At 42.6% G+C, this 12,814-nt stretch overlaps 1 protein-coding gene across 1 annotated transcript in view; it reads right to left on the bottom strand.

The window, feature by feature from the left end:
• The window catches only part of EEF2K (eukaryotic elongation factor 2 kinase), a 68,129-nt gene extending 55,917 nt beyond the window's left edge, over positions 1-12,212 (bottom strand). The window contains 1 exon segment of the mRNA XM_036021391.1: positions 12,208-12,212. The gene's annotated coding sequence lies outside the window, so the exon portion shown is untranslated.
• Positions 12,213-12,814: the final 602 nt, after the last annotated feature.

The raw sequence follows: 12,814 nt of genomic DNA on the forward strand, positions 1-12,814 counted from the left end.
GCTTTACATCAGTGGATAGTAAGATTTATAAATAAATTTCAATAAAGCTAAAGTTTAAGAAAAAGATAGTCAAGAAAAACTGTTAATTAGAAAGCAGGTTGTAGAAGAGCAGGCACGTTAAGGTAACCCTCTTTGTGCTAAAAGGAAAGGGTGTTTGTAGAAGCAGTAAAACCTCCCTGCAGGGCCCACTGACACTCACCAGCACTAGGGTGGACTGTGGGGCTGGAGGGAACTTTCTAACTTTTTGTACATTTCTAATTTCTTACAAAACTTGATTGCCTGTAATATAAAATAATAAATATGTAAAACATATTTTTAAAGACTGTTTATTTTTAGAGAGAGGGGACTCAGGAAAGAACCCACAAACCCCATGTGCCCTAACTGGTAATCCAACAGCAACCTTTTGCTTCAAGAGTTGGTGCCCAATCAACTGAGCCACGCCACTCAGGGCAATAAGTAAAATATTTTTTTAAATTTTAGATCAAGGCAATAATTCCCACTATTTTTTTTTTGAGATTTTATTTATTTATTTTTTAGAGAGAGGGAAGGGAGGGAGAAAGAGAGAGAGAAAAACATCATTGTGTGATACAAACATTGATCAGTTGCCTCTTGTGAGCCCCCAACTGGGGACCTGTCCTGCAGCCCAGGCCTGTGCCCTGACTGGGAATCAAACTGTTGACTTTATTGTTTACAGGACGAGGCCCCACTGAGCCACACCAGTCAGGGCTCTAGTTATTCTTAACAGCTCTCTCCATTGACAGGCAGTCTTCTAGATCTGAGGATGGGCACTTTCTTGATACCACAGTGGGGAATCCTAGTGCAATGCACATTTATATCCTAATCCAATACACACCCATGAAATGTAAACTGAAATCTTAGGAAATAGTGCTCAGCTTTGCCACTTCCTGATCTATTGAATTTCTTTTTTTGCTGTTCTTACTTTTTATTCTTTTACCTCAATGCATCAGCCATACTGATTCCTTGACTCAGTTGGACAATCACTGACCTTACCCTTGGTGCAAGGTACAGTCACTTCCTGGATCCAATGGCGAGCCCCTGATCCTGCTTGTCACCAAAACTTTCTCTGGCTTATGGCCGAATCTTCCCTCCCTCCCCAGCCCCAGTGCTACTCAGCCCTGGTCAGCCCTTGGCCAAAATCCCTGCTGACCAAGACAGTGTGGAGCCCAGAGCTGCCAGCAGGCCCAGCCAGGCCACTGGCCTCTGGGGCTGAGATGATGCCAGAGGAGGGGGCCACAGCTTCAGCCTGCAGACCTCCAGGCAATGTAGCACAGTGTTAGGAGCCTAGACTGCTGGTGACCTTGACCAAATTAATTCATGTCATCAACACCCCCCATTTGTGAAGGGAGCTGAGTAGGCAAGTGGGGTTCCATGGCAGTCAGTTCACAGGGGAATTATCACCAGAAACCTGGTCCATGGCCACGTCTGCTATAGACCTGACATTCTCTTCAGCCCTGGGAAACAAAGCAGCTACAGGCAAGCAGCTATAACCCTGCCTGGCATGGTGCTTCATACTCAGAAGACACTTGATATGTATTCCAGAACTGAGTGAGCAGGATCTGTTTTATGGCTTTTCAGTTGTCATAAATTTGCTCAACACAGCTCTGGCAGCACCTGCTAAGAAAGAGAGAGCAGCCGTTCTCTCTTTCTTAATAACAGGACCACTGGTCTTGGGTTAAGCACATGGCCACTTAGAATATGGTCTATACTTCCCAGAGTCCTTTGCAGTTAAGTGTGACCACATGACCAAATCTGGCCAAGGGGATATGAGCAGAAGGACACTTTCCAACTTTAGGGAAGGATTTTTAAAAGAAGGGAAAAAATGTATCCTTCCGCTCTCCCTCCTTCCTGCTAGCTGGAATGAATGTGTGACGGCTGGAGTTCAAGCAACTATGTTCAAACATGAGGAAGCCATGTGCTAAGGAAGGCAGAACCACAATAAAGGAGGCCTAGGGCAGCATAATCTTATATCACGAGGCAGCATAACAGCCCTGGACTGACAATCTTCAGATTTACTATCTAACCTTATATAATCTATAGTACTTTCTTTTTTTCTTACTACTTGCTAATTCTATCTGGTCCAGTAGACCCTTCTTTCCCGTACTATAAAAAGTCACATCACATACCTTATAACAAGTTGGTGCCTGGTAGGGTCGGCCTGGGAAAACTGTGGCCTCAATCTGGAGTCCTAACGTGACAGCTGCTCCCACATTTGCCCATGAAGACTGGGCAGTGGAAGATACTGGATTCCCCTAGACAGGCAAGAAGCCTTAAATGGCCCATAACTCAGCCCCACAATGCCTGTTCCAACACCAGCCAGGGAACCCATCTTCCTAGGAAACTCCATCTAACTTGGGCTTCCCTGGGCCCACAGAAGGGGCCTATTCCTGTGAGTGAGAGACTAAGACCAGAAGCAGGACCCCAGCTATCAGTATGTCAGGATTCTCTAGGTTTCCTCTGTCCTCACTCAGGAATCCACATTGTCCTCTCCTAGTCCCCAACATACTCTGGGAAGATATTTCTATGGAGATGCAGCTGAGTGGGGTTCTGATTTCGGCACACCAAGTTTAATCCCTAGCTCTGCCACTTATTAGCTGTGTGACTTCACCTCTTGAGTCTTGGCTTTCTCACTACAATGTGGAGTGCAGAGGTGTGCCCACACCACTAACTTGACAGTGCTAGCACTGAGCAAGCATTAAAACACAGCAGCTATTATTATCATCATTTCCAATATCAGAAATAAAGGGGACTGAGCCTTGGGTCCCAACAAGGCTAATGACCTGGATGTCCGGTTAACAACCAACCAAGCTTCTTCCAGGATCCTCAAAGAACAGGCTATTTATGCTCTGGCCACCGAACCACTGCTCTCCCAGCATCTTGCTATAGGCTACTCAGGCAGCCACTTGGGTCAGGAAATGATGTTTGCAATGCCCAGGTTAAGGCTATCGGTCCTCCTCAGGCTCCCCTCCTTCTATCCTCCTGTTGTAGAAATGAGCTGTAGTCTCCCACCCATCACTCCAGGAGCCAGCACTCCAAGATAATGTGGCCTGCACTGAACCAGCCAGTGCACTCACTAGTACATGTCCAGCACCCACTGGCCTCAACTGCAACCACAGTGGGCAGGCTGACTTGTGTGCCACCTTATGTCATGTACTTGCTTCTGTTCTGGGATCTGCATATCCCCTGCTCTCATGCCATATGCCTGGGGTTGAGGATCCACAGCCAAGCCACTGGGGGTGTCACAAGGTCCAGATCTGAGAAGAACACAATTCGGGAAACTGGCCACAGTGACTGGCTCAGAGGTGGTATATGACTCAAGTCAAACCAGTCTCGCCCAATTGCGGGTAAGCCTGGGGCTTCAGCTTGAGTGACTGGATGAGGTTAATCCTTTCCTGCAGAGCATGAATCTGAGACAGAGGCTGAGGCCACCGGAGAACAAAGCTGACATTTGGTGGAGAGCAGAAGAAGAAAGACAAAGAAAAATGAGTAGTGATGACATTACTTGAGACCCTGAATCCAAACATGACCAAAGCCAAACTACCTACCTGGACTTCTGCATTACATGACACAAAAAAACACTGCCTATGGGAGGCTGGGTAGGGGGACAACTTGGCTGGCTACAGATAGGTTTTTGCCACTTGCAATATTAAAGTACAAAACCCAGCTGGGACTTAGGGCTTATATTATTTCTACATAATTAAAAAATAACACTTTCATTAAAGCATATAGCTAAAAATAACACTCTTGTCCTACTAGGGCCACTGTGTATGACTACATAGGCTGGGTGCTGCTCAACTCCAGTGAGCAACCTTTACAGCAGTACATTGGCAGCCCTGCCCCCTGCCTGCAGAGACAACCACTTCCAAGTACTCTAGATGTTACTCATGGAAGTTACTTCCACATCTCTAGATAATATGCATATTCTGCTATTTCTTTTTTTTTTTTAATTTCAATCATTGTTCAAGTACAGTTTTCTCCCCCCTAGTCCCGTTCCAGCCCCTCCACCCAACCCTCCCCCCTTCCCCCCATTACCCCCCACCCCTAGTTTTTGTCCATGTGTCCTCCAAATTTGTTCCTGTAATCCCGACCCATTCCCCCCTGAAATTCCCTCTTCTCTCCCCTCTGGCCACTGTCAGACTGAAATAGGGCCACTGTCCCCTATTTCAGTGTCTTTGGTTATATTCTGTTAGTTTTTTGTTTTGTTTTGTTTTGTTGTTTAGATTCCTGTTAAAGGTGATATCATGTGGTATTTGTCTTTCACTGCCTGGCTTGTTTCACTTAGCATAATGCTTTCCAGCTCCATCCATGCTGTTGCAAAGGGTATGAGCTCCTTCTTTCTTTCTGCTGCATAGAATTCCATTGTGTAAATGTACCATAGTTTTTTGATCCATTCATTTATTGATGGGCATCTAGGTTGCTTCCAGCACCTAGCTATTGTAAATTGTGCTGCTATGAACATCGGGGTGCAAAGGTTCTTTTGTATTGGTGTTTTAGTGTTCTTAGGATAGAGTCCCAGCAATGAAATTGCAGGGTCAAAAGGCAGATCCATTTTTAGTTTTCTGAGGAAGTTCCAAACTGCTTTCCATAATGGTTATACCAGTCTGCAGTCCCACCAACAGTGCACTAGGGACCCCCTTTCTCCACATCCTCTCCAACACTTGTTGTTTGTTGCTTTGTTTATGATGGCCATTCTGACTGGTGTGAAGTGGTATCTCATTGTGGTTTTAATCTGCATCTCTCTGATGGCTAGCGATATTGAGCATCGCTTCATGTGTCTTTGGATTTTCTGTATGTCCTCCTTGGAGAAGTGTCTGTTCAAGTCCTTTGCCCATTTTTTAATTGGGTTCCTTGTCTTCTTAGAGTGGAGTCGTGTAAGTTCTTTATATATTTTGGAGATTAAACCCTTGGCTGAGGTATCATTAGCAAATATGTTTTCCCATACAGTTGGTTCTCTTTTTATTTTGATACTGTTTTCCTTAGCTGTGCAAAAGCTTTTAATTTTGATGAGGTCCCATTTGTTTATTCTTTCCTTTATGTCCCCTGCTCTAGGAGACAAGTCAGTAAAAAAGTTTCTGCGTGAAATATCTGAGATTTTCCTACCTACGTTGTCTTCTAGGACTTTAATGGTGTCACGCTTTATATTTAAGTCTTTTATCCACCTTGAGTCTATTTTTGTATAAGGTGTAAGTTGGTTCTCGAGTTTCATTTTTTTGCACGTAGCTGTCCAGTTCTCCCAACACCATTTGTTGAAGAGGCTATTTTTATTCCATTTTATGTTGCTGCTTCCTTTGTCAAATATTAATTGACCGTAGAGGCTTGGGTTTATTTCTGGGCTCTCTGTTCTGTTCCATTGGTCTATGTGCCTGTTTTTATGCCAGTACCAGGCTGCTTTGATTACAGTGGCCTTGTAGTATAGTTTAGTGTCAGGTATTGTGATTCCTCCTACTTTACTCTTCTTTCTCAAAATTGCAGCAGCTATTCGGGGTCGTTTATGGTTCCATATAAATTGTTGAAGTGTTTGTTCTATGTCTGTGAAATATGCCATTGGTACTTTAATAGGTATTGCATTGAATGTGTAAATTGCTTTTGGTAGTATGGACATTTTAATGATATTAATTCTTCCAATCCATGATCACGGTATATGTTTCCATTTGTTTGTGTCTTCCTTGATTTCTCTCCTCAGTGTTATGTAGTTTTCTGAATACAGGTCTTTTACCTCTTTGGTTAGGTTTATTCCTAGGTATTTTATTTTTCTTTTTGCTATTTCAAATGGGATTTTTTTTTTATTTCTGCTTCTGCTATTTCATTGTTGGTGTACAGAAATGCCTTTGATTTCTGGATATTGACTTTGTATCCCGCTGTTTTACCAAATTCATTTATTAGGTCAAGCAGTTTTTTGGTGGAGTCTATAGGATTTTCTTTTTTTTTTAATATATTTTATTGATTATGCTATTACAGTTGTCCCATTTCCCCCTTCACTCCCCTCTCCCACCCACGTTCCCCCCCTTTAGTCCATGTCCATGTGTCATACTTATGAGTTCTTTAGCTTCTACTTTTCCCGTACTATTCTTGCCCTCCCCCTATCTATTTTCAACCTACATTCTATGCTACTTATTCTCTATACCTTTTCCCCCTCTCTCCTCCTCCCACCCCTACTGCTAGCCCCCCATGTGCCCTCCATTTCTGTGGTTCTGTTCCTATTCTAGTTGTTTGCTTAGTTTCTTTTGGTTTTGCTTTAGGTGTGGTTGTTAATAATTGTGAGTTTGCTGTCCTTTTACTATGCATGTCTTTTCTTTATCTTCTTTTCTTAGATAAGTCCCTTTAGCATTTCATAAAGTAAGGGCTTAGTGATGATGAACTCCTTTAATTTGACCTTATCTGAAAAGCACTTTATCTTCTCTTCCATTCTAAATGAGAGCTTTGCTGGATAGATCAATCTGGGATGTAGGTCCTTGTCTTTCATGACTTGGAATATTTCTTTCCAGCCCCTTCTTGCCTGTAAGGTCTCTTTTGAAAAATCAGCTGACAGTCTGATGGGAACTCCTTTGTAGGTGACTGTCCCTTTATCTCTTGCTGCTTCTAGGATTCTCTCCTTCGTTTTTACCTTGGCTAAAGTAATTATGATGTGCCTTGGTGTGTTTCTTTTTGGGTCCAACTTCTTTGGGGCTCTCTGAGCTCCTTGGATTTCATGGAAGACTGTTCCCTTTGCCAGTTTGGGGAAGTTCTCCTTTATTATTTGTTCAAATAACTTTTCCACTTGTTGGTCTTCCCCTTCTGGTACCCCTATAATTCGGATGTTGGGACGTTTAAAGGTGTCCTCGATGCTCTTAAGCTTTTCTTCGATTTTTTGAATTCTTATTTCATCATGCTCTCCTGCTTGGTTGATTCTATCTTCCTTCTGGCCCACTGTGTTGTTTTGAGACTCAGATGCCTTCCTTTCACTATTGGCTCTCCTCCGTGAATCTTCCTGCATCCCTTTTATGGTAATCTGCATTTTTTCATGTAATTTGCATCCAAAGTCAACCAGTTCCGTGAGCTTTCTGATCACCAGTGTTTTGAACTGTGCATCTGATAGATTGGCTATTTCTTGGTCACTCAAAAGGATGAGTCCTGGGGGACTGATCTGTGCTGCTGGAAACATGTCTTCTGTCTTTTCTTATCTCTCCTATTATTTTATTTATTTATTTATTTATTTTTTCTCTGGTCTGGTCGCTCTTGTTATGGTAGGGGGCGGAGCCTTAGGTGTTTACCGGGGTTGGGCGCCCCAGTCGCTAGATTGTGACGTTATATGTGGGGGCAGGGGCGGGAGTGGGGGCAGGAGGGATCAATGGCGACCGTTCCGTACTCCTGGAGCCAGACACTTCCCTGGGCTTCTGGGCCGTGAGCTCTGCCCTGGTCCACAATTGCTGCCCCACTGATTCCCCCAGCCGCTGCTTGCGTACTCAGGGATCACCGCTGCACCGCTGCGCTCCCGCGCCCGGATGGCTGTCGCGCCGATTTTGCGCCAAATTTCCCCCAACCTACGCGCGCCTGTGACCCGCGCCAGCCCCGCACCCGCTCGCTCGGCTCGTCGTCCCCTACCAGTCTGGATGTACGGGTCTACTTCAACTTCCTGGCTATCCGACTTCCATTTAGATAAATCCTCTGACAGTTCTGATATTATGACTGCAAATCATTGTTGTAAATTATTGTTGTTCTGTTCTTGGTTGTGCGAGGAAGTACGGTGCGTCCACCTATTCCTCCATCTTGCCGGAAGTCTCTCAGGATTTTCTATGTACACTATCATGTCATCTGCAAACAGTGTAGTTTTGTTGCCTCCTTTCCGATTTGGATTCCTTTTATTTCTTTTTCTTGTCTAATTGCTGTGGCTAGAACTTCCAGTACTATATTGAATAGAAGTGGTGAAAGTGGACATCCTTGTCTTGTTCCTGTTCTTAGTGGAAAAGATTTTAATTTTTGCCCATTGAGTATAATGTTGGCTGTAGGTCTCTCACATATGGCCTTTATTATGTTGAGGAATGCTCCCTCTATTCCCACTTTACTGAGTGTTTTTATCATAAATGGGTGCTGTACCTTATCAAATGCTTTTTCTGCATCTATTGATATGATCATGTGGTTTTTGTCTTTGCTTTTGTTTATGTGATGTATTACATTTACTGATTTGCGTATATTGTACCATCCTTGCATACCTGGAATGAATCCCACTTGGTCATGGTGTATGATCTTCTTAATGTACTGTTGGATGCGGTTTGCCAGTATGTTGTTGAGGATTTTAGCGTCAATGTTCATCAGCGATATTGGCCTGTAGTTTTCTTTCTTTGTTGTGTCTTTATCTGGTTTTGGTTTTGGGATTAAGATGATGTTGGCCTCATAAAAAGAGTTTGGTAGTCTTCCATCTTTTTGGATTTTTTGAAATAGTCTGTGAAGGATAGGTGTTAGTTCTTCCTTAAATGCTTTGTAGAATTCTCCTGTGAAACCATCTGGTCCAGGGCTTTTGTGTGTTGGGAGTTTTTGGATTACTGCTTCAATTTCTTTTGCTGTTATTGGTTTGTTCAGGCTTTCTACTTCCATTTTATTGAGTTTTGGAAGGTTATATTTTTCTAGAAATTTGTCGATTTCATCTAGGTTTTCAAATTTCTTGGCATACAGCTCTTTGTAGTAATTTGTTACAATCCTTTGTATTTCTGTGGTATCTGTTGTAATCTCTCCTCTTTCATTTTTGATTGTGTTTATTTGGGTTTTCTCTCTTTTTTTCTTGATGAGTCTGCTTAAAGGCTTGTCGATTTTGTTTATCTTTTCAAAGAACCAACTCTTGGATTCATGGATCTTTAGAATTGTGCTTTTAGTCTGTATGTCATTTAATTCTGCTCTGATCTTGGTTACTTCCTTCCTTCTGCTTGCTCTGGGCTGTCTTTGTTGTTGTTCCTCGAGTTCTTGTAGACGTAGGGTTAGGTTGTTTGTTTGAAATGTTTCTAACTTTTTTAGGTGGGCCTGTATCGCTATGATCTTCCCTCTCAGGACTGCCTTGGCTGTGTCCCATAAGTTTTGGGTTGTTGTGAGTTCGTTTTCATTTGTTTCCAAAAACCATTTGATTTCTTCCCTAATATCATTCTTGACCCATTCATTGTTTAATAGCATGTTGTTTAATCTCCATGAATTTGAGTGTTTTGGGTTTTTTTCCTTGTGGTTGGTTTCTAGTTTCAGTCCCTTGTGATCCGAGAAATTGCTTGGTATGATTTCAATTTTTTTGAAATTGTTGAGGCTTGTTTTGTGTCCTATCATGTGGTCAATCTTTGTAAATGTTCCATGTACATTTGAAAAAAATGTGTATTTAGCTTCTTTGGGATGGAGGGTTCTGTAAATATCAGTAAAGCCCAGTTCGTCTAGGGTATTGTTCAATGCCACAATATCTTTGTTGATGTTTTGTTTGGAAGATCTGTCCATTTTTGATAGTGGGGTGTTAAAATCCCCCACAATAATTGTGTTGCTGTCCATATCTTTCTTGAAGTCCTCTAAGATTTTCTTTATGTATTTGGGTGCTCCTATGTTGGGTGCATATATATTTACTATGTTTATGTCTTCTTGGTGAATTCTTCCCTTGAGTATTATGAAATGACCTTCTGGGTCTCTCTTTATGGATCTTCTTTGGAAGTCTATTTTGTCAGATATGAGTATTGCTACTCCGGCTTTTTTCTCCTGTCCATTTGCTTGGAAAATTTGTTTCCAGCCCTTCACTTTCAACCTGTGCAGATCTTTTATCCTGAGGTGGGTCTCTTGTAGACAGCATATGTGTGGGTCATGTTTTCTTATCCAATCAGCTATTCTATGTCTTTTGATTGGAGCGTTTAGTCCATTTACGTTTAAGGTTATTATTGATAGGTACTTATTCATTGCCTTTTATGTACGTGTGATCCTCTCTCACTCTCTCTTTTCCTTTCTTTCCTTAAAGCAGTCCCTTCAGCATCTCTTGCAGAGCTGGTTTAGTGGAGGTGTATTCTTTTAGACTTCTTTTGTCTGAGAAGCTTCTTATTTGGCCTTCTATCTTAATTGAGAGCCTTGCTGGGTAAAGTAGTCGTGGTTGCAGGCCTCTGGTTCTCATTACTTGGATTATTTCTTGCCATTCTCTTCTGGTTTGGAGTGTTTCCATTGAGAAGTCAGCCGTTAGCCTTATTGGGGCCCCCTTGTATGTTACTTCCTTCTTCTCCCTTGCTGCCTTTAAGATTCTCTCTTTGTCTTGAAATTTTGCCATTTTAATTATGATGTGTCTTGAGGTGGGCCTCCTTGGGTTCCTCTTGATTGGGACTCTCTGTGTTTCCTGTATTTGTGTGACTTTTTGTCTCATCAAATTAGGGAAGTTTTCCATCATCACTTGTTCAACTAGGTTTTCTATCCCTTGTTCTTCTTCTTCTCCTTCTGGTATCCCTATTATACGGATATTATTACATTTCATATTGTCTTGCATTTCTCTTAATCCCTCTTCATTCTTTCTGAGCCTCTTTTCCCTTTCTTGCTCTTTCTGGGTGTTTTCTTCTATTTTGTCCTCTAGCTCGCTGATCCGATCTTCTGCTTCATCGATCCTGCTTTTCATTCCTTCTACTGTGTTCTTCATTTCAGAGATTGTATTCTTCATTTCCTCTTGGCCCTTGTTGAGAGTTTCTACTTCCTTTTTTATGCTGATGTAGTTTTCACTGAGTTCATTGTAGCTTCCCTGTAGTTTCTCGTAGCTCATTGTGAGCTCATTGAGCTTCCTGACAATCACTGCTTTGAATTCAATATCTGATAGTTGAATTGCCTCTGTTTCATTTAGCATTCTTTTTGAGGCTTCCTCCTTTCCTTTCATTTGGGGAGTATTTCTTTGTCTTCCCATTGTTTGTGAGACTCTTCTTGTTCACCTCAGCTTCTTATATTGATCTGTTCTGGCTCCCTCGGTTTATGATGTGAACTTCTTTAGTAGAGTAGCAGTGAGTTTCAGTGGTGCTGTTTCCTTGACCCCCCACGCTCGCTGGTCTTGGGCTGTTCTTTAAGTTGGCTTTGTGTTTGCCTTTGGGTTTTGATTGTTGTTGAGTCTTTCTTTGGTGGTTCCTTCCCGCCAGCTGGTTAAATGTGGGTCACTCTGTCCACCACCTTCTGTATTTTGTTGTGCTGGTGAGGGCAGGTTGTGTTGAGGCTGGTTCTTCTGTGTGTACAAGGTTTAAAGAAATCTTGTTCAGTTGTTTGTATTGGGTACTGTCTCTACTGTTTAGTTGTATTTCCAGACAAGCCCTGGATTGAGGTTTGTGTGGTTACTACTCCCTCCTTCACCTTCTTCTGCTGTTATCTGTTAGTGGTTCCTTAGTTGTTGGGTTTCCTCTTCCAGTGGGTATCCTGGTGTTCACCTCCTCCACCTATTCTCGAAGCAGCACTCCGCCTAGGATCCGTTCTTTGTTCTTTCGGTTCTGCCACAATCCTTGGTCCTCCGTTCTCAAAAATGCTGAAATATGCTGGTCGCTTGCCTTTGTACTCCAAAGATCGGTCAGGACTCTCTCCCCTGAGCAGAGGAAAGCCAAATCTGCTCCTTCCTACTCCGACGCCATCTTAGATCCCTGAAAACTGATTTCTGTTTACATAAGTATAGGCCAGCCTAATGGGTGAAGGGTAAAAACAGTTTTCCAAGAAGAAGGAATAGCATCTGTCTAGCCCCGTCAGCCTCCCTCTACCAGGAGTCACCGGCGTGACGAAGCAAAAAAATCTCTATTTCTTAATTTACCTAGTTTGGTCCTTATCTATTGATTTCCTGGTGTAATAAGTTAGAGTTAGCTTCATATCCCTTCCCCAATGCAACCCCAGACTGGTAGGTCTTCTCTTGGTTCCTTTAGACAGCATGCCAAAGGCTCTGTCTCTTGTTCCACCAACCAGAAGGAGCTATGGGTTTCTCAGTTTAGCATGAATTCTCACTGCAAGAAAGTAGGAAAGATGTGGCTTTTGCACTGCAAATGAGTGACAAGAAAGCAGAAGAGATTTTTGTTCCTATCAACCTCAAAAATGCATACTTTTTACTGAATAAGACAGATATGTAATACAAATTACGTATCTTGTAGTGATACAGCTAGTGAACAGCTTACTGCAACCCAGGTGCCATGCTAAGCACCTGACACAGACTTTCTCATCTACCAATGGCAGGAGCTGCAAGGCAGAGAAGTAGCTGCCCACCTCCTTTAGGGCCACCCTGGGAAGGGAAACTAAGCAAAGTGAGGCTGCCCTTGGGCTGTACCTGGCTTGTTCCAAAGATATCTTGAGCTCTAGACTGAGTCCTCAGTTTTCTTCATATTAGGGGGGTAAAAAACTGTCTTAGAGATATACCCCCATGTTCACTGCAGTATTATTCATAATAGCCAAGGTATAGTAACAGCCTGTGTCCATTGATGGATGAATGGATAAAGAAACTGTGGTGAATATACACAATGGAATGTTACTCTGTCCAAAAAAAGAGAGGAAATTCTGTCATTTGCAAAAACACGGATATACCTGGAGGACATTATTGAATGAAATAAGCCAGACACAAAAAAGCAAATATTGCATGATCTCACTTACTGGTAAAATCTAAAACGCCAAACTTGCAGAAACAGAGCAGAGCTGGGCTTGCCAGGGGCTGAGGGTGGCAGAAATGGAGAAGCTGCTGAGAGGGTAGAGTTTCCATTATGCAAAGTGAGGAAGTTCTGGAGAGCTCATGTACAGCAGGCTGACTGTAGTTAATAACACTGTATTGTAAACAGGAAATCTGTTAAGAGAGTAGATCCTAAGTGTTTCTACCACACAC

This window comes from Phyllostomus discolor, chromosome 3 (assembly GCF_004126475.2).
Source record: "Phyllostomus discolor isolate MPI-MPIP mPhyDis1 chromosome 3, mPhyDis1.pri.v3, whole genome shotgun sequence".
NCBI lineage: Eukaryota > Metazoa > Chordata > Mammalia > Chiroptera > Phyllostomidae > Phyllostomus > Phyllostomus discolor.